We start from the raw sequence: 17,373 nt of genomic DNA on the forward strand, positions 1-17,373 counted from the left end.
ATAGATTGTGCATTACATTCACCCATTCACACACACACACATTCATACACCGATTGCGGCGGAAGCCATGCAAGGTACCAACCAGCACATCGGGAGCAATTTGGGGTTCAGTGTCTTGAGATGTAGTGAAGTAGAAGTAAGTACAAAAAAAATAAGAAATATTAAAATGTATTATTCCGGCAATGTCCTTACACACGTTCTGAATTATGTATATGCACTCATACCAATACCAGACTTTCTGTTTTTGTTTTGACGAATATTTTCAGATCGACAGCATGACATGTGTTTCTTAAATTGTGTCTGTATTGCTGAGGGGCAAAGATGTTTGAAGAATATCAACGTGTCCGATGCATCTACACATTTTACTAGCAGGGTACATTTCAGGGTTTCATGTTTATTATTTCTTGGCTTGTATTGCAGAGAAAGGGCAACAATCTGTGATCATTATAGTTACTCAAAGGCACTGAAAATGACACTGTCAAAGCTATTCATTTCTGATACCGGAGAGAACGTTCCTCATTTGCTGAACACTTTAATTTGATTACTGTATTACATTTTGTGCACACAGAAACATGACAGATGGATGTCCAGTCGTAGAGCTCAGTTTGACTGTATTTATTGACAGTTCTACAGATGAGATGAACATACCAGTGATAATATGTAGCGATTATCCTGTTATTTTGTCTGCTTCTGGCTGCTGGCTTGTAAGAACGGTGTGCTCCACTGACCGCTGACCGCTACCCCCCCCCCCCCCCCTCCTATGGATATACTCTGTAGTGTAGGATGTCATGGCCAATCAGGAGCCCTCGCTTGACAATTGATAGTAATTGACAGGTTGGGATTGGCCCTTCATGGGAAGCCACTAATGGCTGAACTGAGTGTGTCTCCGTGTCTATATACTGTAGGACACACAGGCTGATGTTGAGAAGTGACCCTTAATTGTGTTCTTCAGCAAAGGTGACTTGGCCAGGGAAGAGCAGGTGAAGGAGGGGGTGCTCTGTAACCCATTCATTCTTTCTCTGCTTTGTACGAATATGTTCATACCCTCCAGCTATGGGACGTTATTTGCTAGGTATGAACATAAAATGTAAAAAATGTCAGATGTACAAGCTTGTATATCTGCCATTTTTGAATAGCCAACGCAAAAATCTAAAATGACACATGCTTTCCCGTTTTAAAAGGGTTAAAGTTGCAATTAATTGAAAAATCATGATTCACATTCATGTATGAGGGCTTACTGTGTTTGAAAATGAATCAAGATTGGACTTTTATGGACTTTTTACATAAAGAATACATAATTATATATATTTTTATAATAAGCGTTCCATCCATCGTTTTGTAGTATTCTGTGAGAAGATAGAGGTAGAATGTAATGGTGGAAAGGCAATGGAAGAGTAGACTTCTATGGTGGACGAATGTGAATAATAATGTCTTAATTAGGTCTATAGCTGTTTACAGGCACAGAGAACATGCATTAAAATCACCATGTTTAATCATAGACGAGCATTCGTCTACATGCCCCACCATGTGACGTTAGCATGTTTTTCCATACATTTACTCTATGAGGCTAGATTAGCTTTCGACAGTCACACTGGGTTTGTAATTGCACGGCTCTGGGAAGTGTCCACCCCTCGGCTATATCGTTCTGGTCCCCCTGTTTCCTCCAATTGCGACAGCTGCATCTGGGCCCTGATTGGTCGGCTGCTGTGAGAAGTTCCTGACCTTTCCGAGGGAGCCCATTTGGCCCGATGCGGTTGGCTGGTTTACATTCTGTCAGACATGAGACCGCGAGGCACACTGAACAGCAGCCCTTCCAGGAAATGTCAAACAGAAAGTGGCAGGACTTCACAACTCTGTTGTGGTATTATTTATTTTCCCAGGAAGCAACTGCAGAACTTGACGCTTGTCTTCTTCGGTTGACCGAAAGAACTCTCATTTGCATTTGTGTTTGTCAGACAAACAACACTCACGGGTGTTACATCCAGAACAACAAGCATTTTGAAGAACTTTATACAGGAAAAATGTGCACAATGTAGTCCTTCAGAATACAGTACGTCGATAAGGCTGATGGTTCTTTCCTCCTCCCTGCATGAATCACATGAATTATCAATGATCCAAACAGCATGCCGTCTCAGCTTCTTAACCACATGAGCCCTATTTTTTACTGTTTTTTCCAACATTTGTGATTTTCTTTTTAAAAGATTTATGCCTATAATAACAGATAGAGACAGACGGATGGACGGATGGGCAGACAGTTGATAGTTGTTGATCGTTGATTGGGGGAAATGCAATTGCCAGAGGCAGCGCAAATGGAGAGGGTAAAAGTAGATATACACCAACAGTAGCCCTAAAATGAAGAATACACCAGATACAGTATCTGCACTGACTATGCAGAAACACTAGGTTGAGACTGAGAGTGGTTAATGTGGTTTGCATATGCTTTACCATTAACTATACACTGCTTCATTGTCTGCCGTAAATAATTATAATAGCTATTGTGGTTGTTATAGTATGTGGCCTTTTTCATCCGTCACCTGTTTTATTAGTAAAACACTGAAATTCCCAGAATGCACTAGCTTTCCAACACGGACTGTAAAGCATATTTATAGATTTACATTAGCAATGCCCACGGTGCCATAACATATGCGCATGTGTTTGTACCTACGGAATGCCCTTTGGATGTTGTACAGTGAATCATGAATATTGGACAAGTTGTTTTCAGAAATAAACGTGTCTGTGGCATTGGGACTTCGACAGGTGCTGATTGCGTCTCTCGCAGGCACACATGCACGCACATGCGCACAGTCGCACGTGCACACACACACACACACACACACACACACACAGGTCCCTTATCTCTCTATGCATAGTCCCCTAATCCCCTACCTGCAGTGAGAGAGACCTTCTTTTCCATCGGATCCGTGTGTGTGTGTGTGTGTGTGTGTGTGTGTGTGTGTGTGTGTGTGTGTGTGTGTGTGTGTGTGTGTGTGTGTGTGTGTGTGTGTGTGTGTGTGTGTGTGTGTGTGTGTGTGTGTGTGTGTGTGTGTGTGTGTGTGTGTGTGTGTGTGTGTGTGTGTGTGTGTGTGTGTGTGTGTGTGTGTGCGTGTGCATGTCAATGTGTGTAGGCTACTACACCAAACCTGCCCTGTTCAGTCGCTATCCGGCTGTGCCCCCTTGTGTCATTACAGGAGTTCTCTGCAAACAGACACACACACACACACACACACACACGCGCTATCAGTCCCTTTATAGATAGCTTGTGTGACAACAGGGATGGCATTGCGTGACCCCCCTCCCCGCCCCCCCTCCCTTGTTACATCCTCTGCTGGCTGGCCACCAGAACCATGTTGAACAATGACGACAATTAACAGAGTAACATAATTAGAGATCTTAATGCTTAAGCGAGGGGGGGAGCCCCAGTCACCACCTGCGGCGCGAGGCTTCCTCTCTGCCGGCAGATGCATCACGTTGTTCCGGCGCCGTCCTCCGACCCGTGCATGTTGTCGGTATTAACCCATTTTGGACCGAGGTCGATACAAAAAAAAGGCTTCTAAATCCTAACAGTTCTTCTTTTGAAGAACCCATGTTTCTTTGTCAGTGGTGCTCAACCTTTTTCATGTCCAAGGACCCCCAGAATTATAACAAAGATGTTCGCTCTGAAAGAATATATTCAAAGATTTACACCACATTTTCACGAATTTTCAAAAATAGCAGACCTACAAGCTCGTAGCGCGGTGCTCGGTGCCTTGCTATGAGCTTGTAGATCTGCTATTTTTCAATAGCTGAAGCATAACATAACCCCAAAAGGGGGTTCCCGTACTGAAGGTATTAATAACTCCCCATGAGGTCAATGCTTCCTCAGTTCCTGTCCGGCAGGAGGTGTGCCCAGCTGCCAGCACGCCCTCATTATGGCCATTAATCTGTGTTAAAGTACCAGCTCTTAGGGCAGGACAAGACGCTGTGATTAGTGGTGGAAAGTAACTAAGTACATGCAGCCATGCAGCTACTGCACTTCATATATTTTCCTACCACATATTTATATAATTGGTCCTGACAAATGCTGACTAATTATAAGATGGTATAGCCTATACCATGTCTGTGGGCTGTGGACGGTTCAGATACCTATAGAGGCCTATGAGTGACTTCATTGGTAGACAATATTATGTTTGAAGCAAGTTTCAAACTACATTATTATTGATGATGAGGTTTCTATTGGCTTGGTGTCCCCAATGATGATGGTAGGAAAGTTTCTTAACTGTGCTAATGAGTTTCTGGACCTTGCTAATACTCGGCAAGGTCCAATTATAATTTATGAAGATGAGTTTGAAAATCGGTCAATTGAGGTATATTTACTTGTAAAGATGAATGAATATCGACATCCTAATACTGTCCAATAATTAGATAGGGGGTGTAAATTATGATAGTATGACTCCCGCGTTTGAAATAGACACTAAAGATAGGCCCTAAAGATGAATACAAGATTACGTACTATCAATCACGCAATATCAATACTGTCTAAAACCTAGATAGGGAGGGGGGTGAAATTATGACAGGCAGTTGCTGCTGTCAGAATATGACTCCCCAGTCAAAAAACGCTTTGTGTTTGAAATAGACAGTCATGCTTTCTCAAAGGTGTGATTTTGGGCCCTAAGGATGAATACAAAATTAATATCAACATCCTAATACTGTGCAATAATTAGATAGAGAGGGGGTGCAAATTATGATAGGCAGTTTATGTATATGCTTAATACTGCCCTGAGAGCAGCATTCAAAAGCTGCCCTCAGAGCAGCAATTAACAATGTTGTATGTACAGCATTTAAGCTGCCCTCAGAGCAGTATTCAAAAGCCCTACATCCTACCTTCATCATCATTACATCACCTAATCATAGCAACATGAGTTACACTTTAATATTAGCGTCCCTCACTTCACACGTGTGTGATTTCTTTTAACCAACACAAACGTATCATTAGCAGTGATTTATGGGGGAAAAATATAAAAACCTAAAAAATGGAGTTATGTGGTTTCCTCCCGACAGCAACGATTTTACATCTTCCATCAGCGGTATTAATACAGTAACTACTAGTGTCCGGTATACGGGTAGGAGGTGTGTGGAGCTGCCAGCGCGCCCTTGTTATGGCCATTAATCTGTGTTAAAACAGAGTTCTTAGGGCGGGGCCCGGCACTGTGATTAGGGTGCTGTCAAGTGGAGAGATGAGGTGATACAGTAATTGCCTTTGTTTGGTGGGAGAGGAGCTGTATATAGGGCTGCATGGGGGAGTCAAGGGTATATTGTGCACGCTTTTTAGCCACATAATTGGAAACCCGCGTGACGGCGGGGCCAAGCCATGCGTGGAGAAGGTGTGTGTCTGGGTGGTTTTGTCTGCGTTGAGGTGAATGGGTTTCTGGGTCATTAGTTCTGGGATGTACGGCGCTGTCCGTGTCCGTGGGCAGTTTATGAGTGGATATTAACTTAATCACTCATGATCACTTAACCAGATTCAGGTGCACATTTTCAAAAATGATAAGCAAACATTTTGAAAAATATATATAATCAAAATTAAATCAAAGATCTGTTGTATAAAAAAAGATTCAATATGTATTTTCTTTCTTTCCAAAATGGCAGGAATAGCAGATGTACAATCTTGCGATGCTATTCATTATTATTATGAAGTATATCGGGCTGAAATGCCTAAGTTCCCATATTTGTTGGCATAGTTGTTGGGTTTATGTGTTTATTTTTGTTTATTTAATGAGCACAATTTCAGCTTTTCTCATCAATTAGTCAATTGATTAGCCTCGGCACTTGCAGGTTTTTATTTTTGTTCGCATTCGGCTCAAATAACGGAAGCCTGGGGGACAACGCTCCACACGTCCTAAACTCTTCTCCCTTCTGGCTCCAAAACTATGGAATGCACTTCCCATATAGCTTCCCATATCAGAACTGCAGGCTCACTCCCAGTCTTCCGCCGTAGTCTGAAAACCCGTAGTACTTGCCCTAGCCTTGACGACCTACTGATGTACGGATAGGCTCAACTTATGTAACTGCACTTTATGCAGACATACTGTATACGCATAGTTCATTATATAGATATTCCACTGTTCCACTATATATTAGTCTTGCTTACTGTAAATCGCTCTGGATTAAGAGTGTCTACTAAATGCCTAAATTGTAGATTGGAAGAAGATACATTTCCTGCTGTGGGAGTGAACTACAGTGCAGAGGGGCATCGCTCCAAATGTGGTGACGTCAGTCAGGGCTTGACATTAAGGCTTGTCCGTTTGTCCGGGACAGCTAATAAATCTTTCCGGACAAGTGCATTACATTTTTACTTGTCCGTGGGACATTGTCTGACATTATTATGGATAGGACTGATCTATGGCTCTGTATTTGGAATGTAAGATCACAGACATTATATTAACTTGTAGACTGAGAATATTCATCTAATATTCAAACATGTGTAGGCTAATTGGGTGGCTGCGTGTTTTCAGCTCCCTCACCTCAGTCTGTAAATTCTCCATCTTCAAGGTGAGGGGTTCGACAGCATGCATGAGCTTCTCTGCAGCATTAGCAGTAATAATGAATTGCATTTTTATAGCGCTTTTCCAAGTGCTCAAAGCGCTTTACAATGGTTCATTCATTCATACATACAGTACAGTCCATAACAGCAGCCGGTGGTGAACTTAGTTAAGCCACAACAGCAGGCTTTGGGAGACTGTAGGTCACACCGGTGCCGTGCTCGCCCCCAGCACAGACTGTCGTGCTCGTTCACAAGAAAAAGAAAACGTCTGAATTTCTCACCATTCTGTGCAGCCCAGTCATATGTGACCAGATTTGACTGAGAGCCTGAGCGCAAACTCCAGCTTTTCACCAGAGGAGAAATTAGTTAATTGCACAGGCAGACTCATCACATACTACAGCATGTCTGAAATAAATGTCAGAGCTGAAATCGACATGTAAATATGAAATAAATGCTTAAACATGTAGCTAGGTGTAATGTTAGAGTCCACAGAAGTGAACATTTCAAGCCTGTTTTCTCAACTTGCTGTTTCACTGCAAGACATTACTCTATAAGCCATATCTCCAAAACTGGTGGGTCAAACTGAACAACCAATATGTCAATTTGAAGCTGTTATTCCATGCTTTCATATGACATGAAAAAACTAAAATTCAAAAGCATCCAATGGCAGTCCCTCAGTCAAATGTAGTCACATATTCAGGGAAGCCTCTACCACAAACCTGGAAATATCTGCTGCATAAACTACCTAACTCACGCTATCTTGGCGGGGACGTGCATTCACGCAGGTCTGAAAATACAGCGTGTCTTGTCTCGTCCCAAATGCCTCCTTCAGCCTCTCCTTCACACGTCCATAAACTGCTTGTACAGATCCATGGCAGACTGTCCCACAACAGGAAAGCTGCCCTGTCCAGCCTGGCAGGTAGAATGTTGACTAAAGTATCCATGTAGACCGCTGCAAACGGCTTCTATCCGTCCCCAAGCTGCGGGAGCTCCACTCTGCAGTTACTCACAGACATATTATCGTCTCTTTCTCCATCCATATCCCACGTTGCGCCCTCGCTTTTAGTTTTATATCCCCCGTACATCGTGCTCAAGTCAATGTAAACAGTCACAGTCCTGATTCAGAAACTCCAAGTAACTATCCGTGGAGAGAATAACTGTCATAAAATTCCACAGTCCAAATACCGCTGCCACCAATGTAGCGCCTGAGGCGGCTATAATATGTAGGCTTTAGACTCTCTTCATTAAAGATGGAGTCAACATATCCATATCCATATGACCATCCGTATGGTCAGGTCACAAAGGAAGCTTAGGACCCCTGGCCATTTGCTCACTATCAGTCTATTTAACACATCATGCCTGTGAGGGTGCCTATGCGTCTGTTCTGACATGTCCTGTTGGTCTCTCATTTAGGGGAGAACAATTTAGTTTAATTTAGACTGTTGGCGTGTTCATTCATGGAACAAATATACTTCAGTATTCTCCCCGTATCCTTAGTTAATCACTATATAAATTTAAGCAATCAGGAGAGAGAACAGGATGAAGGGTGTGCAAGTGAAATTGGAAGTGATACGACTGGAACACTGCAAGTGTAAAATAAATATATTTTGGTGTTGAAAATTACTACATTTATTATTTAATAATAAAATAAAAATAAAAATAACTATTCATTTACATTCCATATACCGTATTCCTATTGTAGGAAAGTGAGTTGTATTTTATAACCTTGGTAAATCTCTACCAAGACCTCTGCATTCATCACTGCCAGTATGACAACTTGTACAGTACACGCACTACGCGAGTGTGCAAGTGCACACACACACACACACACACACACACACACACACACACACACACACACACACACACACACACACACACACACACACACACACACACACACAGAGAGAGAGACATACCTAGTCAAAACAACTTCTTGAGACAGCATCAAGATCCTCACATTACCGTGGCATTCTCGTTTTTTCTCTGATCTCGCTCTTGGTCAACCATAGCTGTCATTTTCCCCAAAGATTTTATGTCAGAAGAAGGCTATTCAAGGAGACACTCCAGTCATGTCATCCAGCGCTGTCATTTCTTGAGAGCCCTTGAGGCATGTGCTCCGAGCTCTTTCTCGAAAAGCCTGACACACATTCCGCTGACATGCGGCAACTCTCAGCCGATCTCAAGAGTAAATTGATCTCAAAGTTCTTTGGAAAGCAACGCAATCCTGTGTTAACGCATGAGCAATACAGACGGAAACAAAAGGAGGCATTTAGAAATGTCCAAGAGGCATAATGGGTACAGTCTCACGATGATTGCGATATCTGCAATATGAACTCACTTGGATTTTGTATTGATTGAACTGCCGCACTGACCCCCTTATCTGGTAGTCGAACCTCACTGAGTTTAATGGGCAAACCTGTGGACGCAGCATCAGTATCAGTGTGGGCTGCAACTGACAGCTTTAGCGCTTAGGGACTTTTTATTAGGTCTAAATGCAGGAGGCCAATCTGAATATGTCTGGTATAAATCTGTCATCGGGGTGAGGAGGAGTGCCAGCCAAAGGGGGGAAAAAGAACCCTCGTGTCGTGTTCATCTGTTGCTGACTGGTCCCAGTCGAACCCATCACATATGACATTTGCATTCACCCCAATTATGTGAGAGCTGTGGCAGCACCTCCGAAAGGCAGATATGGAGACGGAGTGTCTATTGGTCTGCTTTTTTTTATACCGCGTGCCTGTCTTTCTTTATTACCGGTTCGTCTCCCCACAGGCTTGGGTGGGAAAAACAAAAACAAAATCACATCAATTTCTTGTCCAATTGTTATTTCGAAGCAGTGTTTTTGCAGTGCTTCCAGTGGCCGCTAGGAGCGATCGGGCTCTATCTCTGCCAGTATGACTACTAATCATATCATTATGATACACTGGGGCCTCCTTCACACTCCTCTTCATATCGCCCTGGTCCCCATGTAGTCATTTGACAGCGAATCCGTTTGCTCTGATGAAACGTTTGATCCTTCATTTGAGGCATATCCGTGCTTGTGCGTTTATGCGCATGCACGTCAATGAGTGTGTGAGTGAGAGAGAGAGAGAGAGTTGGTTTGCATGTTGGCTCCGCTCAGCAGGAATTGATCGGCCGCATGCATTAGCAGATTGCCTATTGATGAGCGGAGAGATTTATAATGCACTGACTGATAGCGGCAATCTGGGAGTATAAATAAATGAATATGTGCGTCACCGTGCTCCAAGATGGCCGTAAAACCTTGATTTGCAAGCTCATCTGCATTTGCAAATGTCACGTTTAGTATACAGTATGCATCGCCCCATTTGCACGGCCCAACCCGCAGGTAATGTACTGTATGTACAGTGAAGTCGGAGGAACGGGTGCATTAATGAGTATTCTCAGGTTGCTCTTCACTCACAGTGACACAGCTAAAACGTTATGGAGAGAGATATTAACCACTTATAAAACCTGTATTTTGTTGATTGGTGTCCCAGGGTTCTATACTACATAATATCTATCATAGCTCAGGCGTCGCAGCGAATATTCACCTATTTTCAGCCCCAATGTTTGCCTATTATGACATGCCCCAGAAAGGACGCTATAGGGTTCATATGATTAAGAAAGAATGCACTCTTGTTCTCTGCACCGTTTTGCCTTAAGCTTCTCGCTTTAACAATATCATAACAAGCAAACAATCCATCATAATCCTTCTTTTAGGCATTAAGGATTAGTCCCCTTCGATTTAAAACATTCTTGCAAACTTTTCACGGATTATCTGCCTGTATGCAGTTTGCAACATGGCCTGCTGAGGGGCTGGTTCTGCTGTTTAGTGCAACCCTCTGCTGAGACACACGTCTGATTTATACACCATCAGTCTTTAATTCATTGATCAATAGCTGCTTTTTTCTTGTGAAAAACCAATTGATTTAAACAGTAACCTATAGAATCTGTCGAGCCAAACTTGGCATTGTGATGACATGAGATATTTGAGAGAGTATATCTCAAGGCCTCATTATGTGCACATTTTCTCTCCCCGCTCAACGATATTTTTTGTATTATGTGAAGATTGCTTCAAACCATGGACTTGCAAATCAATATGCACTATTTTAGGTTGGAAACCCCATCTGAAAGATTAGATTTTGTAGATATTATTAACACTTTATATTGTCACTTTTTAATGACCTTATTATAATGCACCCATTTTAATTGATCTCTGTAGGTCTATCTGTCTCCGTCCTACATGCATCTAGCTAGCTCCAGCTCATCAGTACTTTCCGGCCCCAGCATCTATCTCCTCTCCACGTATGTTGCTGCGCGGTGCCTTCGTGATTGATGCCTGTGCGTTGGCTCCCACAGCACAGCTCTGCTGCATGGCTGGGAGCTTCTTGTGTCTTATCTATGGCAGTGACCGGCCAGCCATATACAGTATAGGAGAGCGGACTGCGCAGTCGAAGAGGAGAAACTGAGCTTGTAAATCTCAGGGGATGTCGGTCGGACCTCGGCACACCGGCCAATGCCACTCAGAGCCACCTCATTGCGACGAGCGCTTTCCTGCACTTCAGGTAATGCTCTGACATGCTGACCCGTGCACCCAGGTAATTCAAAGTCGTTGACTTCTTTCAGCGCAGTGCCTCTTGTTGTCGTTGGAGAGAGGGGGGCCTGTCCGGGAGGATGTTGTAGGTGAGATGACCTCGGTTTACTTGGCATTTAGCCCGAGACCAACCTCGGAGTACACACTGGCCCCACTCTAGTCTTTTCAGGAGCTGCTGTGCCTGAGCCACATGCAGGTCACATATAGCAGGCAGATGTCATCTGCATAGTCCGTTAGGTCTACACAGCAGCAGGGAGTTGTCTGGAGTGGACCACCTATGGGCTGTACAGTAGGTGTCGTAGTGGAGTAAGTAACTGCTCCTGTCCCCCTGTGGCCCACGGGGACGCTATACACTACTATCTATATCTATAAAGGGAGTGAGTGAGTGAATGATTCCCGCATAGGCCGGTGCACGGTTTATTGCTTTTAATTAACTAAACATCAATTAGCTGTACTTAAGTATTGACATAGTGGTTAACATTTAATAATTGTAATTTTCATTTGGGAACCTTTAAAGCTGCTATAAGCAATAATTATGTCAAAATGTTAATGTCATCTTTATTTATTCTACAAGCTCATAGCGTGCCACCGAGTGGCGCGCTATACGAGCTTGTAGGTCTGCTATTTTTGAAAAATCGTAAAAAATGTGGCGCAAATCTTTGAATATATATTCTTTCAAAGTGAATGTTTTTAACTCAGGTCTAAATGGGTTAAACTTAAAGGGTTCCCCACTGCTATCTGCACCTGGTCCCCTCCTTATTTTCTTTCTACACCAAATCTCTTTGCTGAAAATAGCCAATCTACAAAGCTCGCCCCTTGCAATGTGTTGTGATCAGTTTTCACCTAACATTCACCTATATTTCCGCAGAATTGTCTCCTATTATAACATGCCCAGAATCGGGACACTATAGGACCTTAGGACGTTATAGGACGTTAGGAGTTAACTTCTCCATGCATGAACACTCTTTTATTATCCACTGTTCCATCTCAGCGAGGAGGAGAAATGGCATGAGACTGTGTGAACAACTCAATCAATTCCTCCCTCTCGCCATATCGGAAGTGGGGTCGTCTGCGATCCGTCTCTGTGAAACGGATCCTCTCCCTTGAACGGCACAGTGACCACAAGGCCAGGCGCACGAGCCACCCCGAACATGAGTTCTCCACTCCCGCCCTCCCCACACCCGTTCACTTTGAAGACCGATCAATAGCTCTAAGTGTAACACAATCGATGCCTCGGGTATTGTCTTGTTGCCTGCAGTGCCAGAAATATACACGGAGGCATTGCGGGTCACGCGGCCAAATTCACGCTTCCTGGAATGGCTGTGGAGTGATGAATCATCATGAAAACACCACTTTAACCCAGGTGTCACTTCCAAAAATTTTGAAAACGTTCAATAATAAATAACTACTATAGCAGATCCACAAGCTCATGTCATGGCGGTCATGGCATATTGTCATATACGACAAAGTATATAGAGCACAGCATAACAACTTAAACGCTATATGTAGTGTGTGTTCCCCTGTCCCCTAATACTAGGCCCACACGTTGGGTTCCCCTGTCCCCTAATACTAGGCCCACACATTGGGTTCCCCTGTCCCCTAATACTACGTAGTCACTACATATACGTAGTTGTGTGGGTTCCCCTGTCCCCTAATACTAGGCCCACACGTTGGGTTCCCCTGTCCCCTAATACTAGGCCCACACGTTGGGTTCCCCTGTCCCCTAATACTAGGCCCACACGTTGGGTTCCCCTGTCCCCTAATACTAGGCCCACACGTTGGGTTCCCCTGTCCCCTAATACTAGGCCCACACGTTGGGTTCCCCTGTCCCCTAATACTAGGCCCACACGTTGGGTTCCCCTGTCCCCTAATACTAGGCCCACACGTTGGGTTCCCCTGTCCCCTAATACTACATAGTCACTACATATACGTAGTTGTGTGGGTTCCCCTGTCCCCTAATACTATAGTTACTACATATACGTAATTGTGTGGTTTCCCCCGTCCCCTAATACTAGGCCCACACGTTGCCATGTGTTGTGAGCTTATAGATCAGCAATTGATTTTTGCATAATGTTTGGCCCAGATTATGGACCCTACAGGGTCCATGTGGTTAGGTTGTTAAATGTGCTGTGGGGCTTTACAAGAAACATTAATATAATGATTTTCTCGCCTCACTCTGTGTGGTTTCCCGTTCTGTCCATTATTCCACACACCTCTTCGTTATATGGCTTGTTCCGTTACTTTGCACCCTCGGTCATTCTACCATATCTGATGGGTGTGAAGGATTGTCTGGTGTGCTCCAGCACGGACGGGCGCTGGGTCAATATCTATCTAAGGACGATTGAAGTTTAAATGAGCGCCAGGCCAACCTGTGTGAGCAGCCAAGGGAGAAGACACCGCAGAGTGCTGCTCGCTGAAGCCCAGAGCGTCCAAACGCCGACATCTGCAATTTGCAGCTTGGGAATCTTTTCCTTTTTTTGCCACACCGACAAATTACTGTCATGCATTGATTTTCAACTATTTTCCCAGCAAAGTCCGTCTTGCCCTCCCTTGTACGTCCCTCAGTGTTCCTGCCACTGAAGTTTTTGCCACACCTCACTCTAATACCCCCGGGTGCAGTACTTAGTTTAGATAGTTTTTGGTTTAGACTAGTCATTGGTTAGACCAGTCATTAGTCCTACAACTCCAACCTATCTCAAACCCTCACCCTAAACCTAACCTCCCACGGGGCAGCACACCTAAACCTAACCTTAACCCATGTCTAATTAATGACTAGTCTAAACAAAGTATGCACCCCAATACCCCCCCCCTCTCTCTGTCTGTCTGTCTGTCTGTCTGTCTCTGTGTTGTGCTTGTCTCCACTCTGTATTCTCATGTGGTCACACAGACACACCGCGTGCCTCTGCAGCATCCGCTCATATCAGAGGGCTCAACAGATAAGCCGGGCTGTCGACCTGTGTGTGTGTGTGTGTGTGCGTGCGGGCGGGTGGGCGTGTGTGCGTGCGGGCGTGCAGATATAGAGATGCGTTTGAGTGTGCATGTGTGCGAGTTCCTGCATAGATCCGTGTGCGTGCAGTTATTGACTGGGCAAATCTTTGGTCTTAGTGCCCAACGTGAGCCACACCTGCCTGTACAGACAGTCCAATCCTCTTTATGTGTTATCTATGCATCTATTCCAGAGACTCAAAGTCACATCCGAGGTGTGGAAATGTGTCATATTAAGAGCGATAGGTAACGTGCTCTAATCAATGTCCAATTACAGGTGTCAGAGGTATACCACATCAGGGAGCCACTCTCTCATTGGATAGTTTATCGACGCGCACCGTCGCGGCATAATTACATGTGAGCCATTTCAAGCAGGGGTTCTCACAGCGCATGGATATATACAGCAGTGGTTCCCAAACTTGTTCATGTCAAGGACCCCCAAATTGGCACTAATCAGCCCACGGACCCCCGTTTGAAAATATGCCAGGGACCCCCATAAGAGATGATTTGTACGGCTCTAGCAGAGATTCTCAACCCGTTTACTTTCAAGGACCCCCCAGTTTGCCATGCATTAGTCTACGAACCCCCATTTAATGGCATTTCTATCTCTGGGACCCCCAATTTATATTGTAAAACCAATGTTAATTTAACTCTGAGAGTGTACAAATGGAACCTTGGTTCAATTTGTACACTCTCAGAGTTACAGACCCCACTTTGGCAACCACTGGTATACAGCACACGTATACAGTAGATGGAGCTGTTCACACTCTTCAGATGCATGTGGCGCTTAGATCATTGTGCCTGTCAACTTCTTTATGGTCTCACTCGGCTTGAATGGCTTCATATAAAAACTCAGCTTTTATAACAAGTTGAAGTTGAATTCCCTTGTTTGAACTAGATCGGTGCACTCTGAAACGTGAACGTCCAGATGCCATATATATACTGTATAGGCCAGGGCAACTGTCGTCCACCATTACACCTCGTGGGACATTGTTATCCTGAGCTGATGGTCCTGACCGCCAGACACGGTCACATAACGTGGTCCAACTAAGACACCCCTGCTCGCTTGGACTGACTCTGGAACATCCTATTTAACCCTATTCCCTTGGCGTGTGCGTGCGTGTGTGTGTGTGTGCGTCACTGGCGAATGGCCGTTTCGCTGTGTTTTGCCTTTGCATGGTGAATCACCCCTGTGTTCCACCTGTCAGTCCCAGCGGGAATGGCCCTGGGCCGCCAATTGAAAATAGCCGATCTACAAGCTCACAATGCGTCGCCACGTGACGCATTGTGAGCTTGTCCATCGGCTATTTTCAAAATATCTGTATACATATTGAAAACTTGAAATGGAGTACATTTTGTACATTTTGAATTCCAGACATAATGGTCAATGGATAATAGCATCACTTTCTAAATGGATCTCTGACTAAAGCAGCTTTTAATGCAGTTGGACTGTGAACAATATGCTGTGCTATTAAAACCATCCACGGTTGTCAAGTACAGCTCTGTCTTTATCAACTAATTGGCACTGTACTTTATGGCAGCATACATTACATTATTATATTTTATAGCCTAACACACCTCACTAGCCTTAGAGGGCCACAGATTAATTAATTTGTGCACAGGTCTGTGCACAAAATGTTTGGAAACATTTTTCAAATTAGATTCTTGGTCTTTTGCGACGAGCCGACTCCACCTCATATTGACACAGAGTGCTAAAACCAGACACGGATAAATAAATAATGCACGTGAAAATGCAGATCCCACATAAATCAAGCAAAGTGCTCAATTACATAATTACTTATGCATAGCTCGGCACAAAACACTAAAATGGAATTGATTACAATGCTAAGTGTGTGTAATTGATTGATACAAGTGGACACAAGATAATTATCACAAATCCAATTAAAAGAGAGAAAGAAGTAATCTTATGTGGAGCTTAGCTTTTTTTTCTCCTTTTTCGTTTCATTTTGAGTGCCCCACACAATTTACGAGCACAGTTGTTACACTGGCCGCTCCAGTTACAGAGAAGTTCACGAGAAAGAAATCTACATACAGTACAGTACAGTAGCCTACAGCAGCGCTTTTCAAACCTTTTCATGTCAAGGACCCTTAATGATGAGCTCCATCTGAAAATATGTTGTGCAGTAGTGGTGGAAGGTAACTAAGTACATTTACTCAAGTACTGTACTTAAGTACTAATTTCAGGCTATTTTACTTTACTTTTCTGTACTTTTGTACTGTACTTCTGTACTTTGACTCTACTACAATTATTTGAAAACTTGAGCTAACTTACTAGTTACTTAGTACATTGTGTGTGTGCGGTTGTATTTTCAAAAGATTTTAGACACATGGAGAATTGGAGATATAATTGACAATAGATAGATGCCAAAGAATGACTGAAAGAAAGAAAGAAAGAAAAGAAACTGCTGATTAATTCATGCCCGCAACAATTACTGTGGAAGGTGCTCTTTCAAGGTCAATTAACGGAAGGTCATTAGAATCAACTGTGTGACCTTGAGCTATCTATAGCTATCTCTCTCTCTCTCTCTCTCTGAGTCACAGATACAGTCTGTAGATGCCCTAGAGTTTAACCTCAGCGGTCAATTCATTTATTGGGGTGGTGGTGGTGGTGGTGGGAGGGGTCGGGAGATAGAGTGGCTTGTCTGACCTCCCCCCCCCCCCCCCCCCCCCCACACACACACACACACACACACACGCACACGCGCGCGCACATGCAGCCATGCGCGCACAGACAACAGCTCGCAGCCATGCTAAGAGAATCTAATCACACATACAAGATTTGAGATTGCGGAACCTGATAGGAACTTCCCTGCCGAAATCAGAATAAAAGTGATACGATTGTATCCTGTGGCTGCGTGCTGTGAATCCCAACCGGGTCCCACAGTACATTATTTATCTGCTCTGAAGGACCCTGTTGCCCTTGGTGATTTGCGCCCGCCTCCAATTTTCTTGCCGGGTTTGACATGAAGACGCTCACCTATAGGGGTTAAGTGGCGGTTAACTAGGCGATCTGCTGCTGTGAGGGGACAATTGATTTAGTTTCACTTCTCTCCACCAGAATGTTCCTTTGTTGCCAACTTGCCATTTATGGCCGACTGATGGCCGGCATTAAATGCTTAGCTCGTCTAGGTGTCAAACAGCAACCTCCGTCAGTGATTCATAAATGATACTCGCTGAATTAGGGACTATTCAGCCTTAAGGTGCCGGTTACCAATGGTAGAAAGTAATTATGTCATTTCGAGGTATTAGTAAT

General features: G+C 43.9%; 1 protein-coding gene across 1 annotated transcript in view; it reads left to right on the forward strand.

Annotated features, from left to right (window-relative positions):
* Window positions 1-17,373, forward strand: part of LOC308335247 (uncharacterized protein) — a gene marked incomplete at its 5' end in the record, with an annotated part of 159,697 nt that overhangs the window by 137,896 nt on the left and 4,428 nt on the right. The window lies entirely within an intron of this gene.

Source organism: Protomyctophum bolini (assembly GCF_963924005.1).
Source record: "Protomyctophum bolini genome assembly, chromosome: 20".
NCBI lineage: Eukaryota > Metazoa > Chordata > Actinopteri > Myctophiformes > Myctophidae > Protomyctophum > Protomyctophum bolini.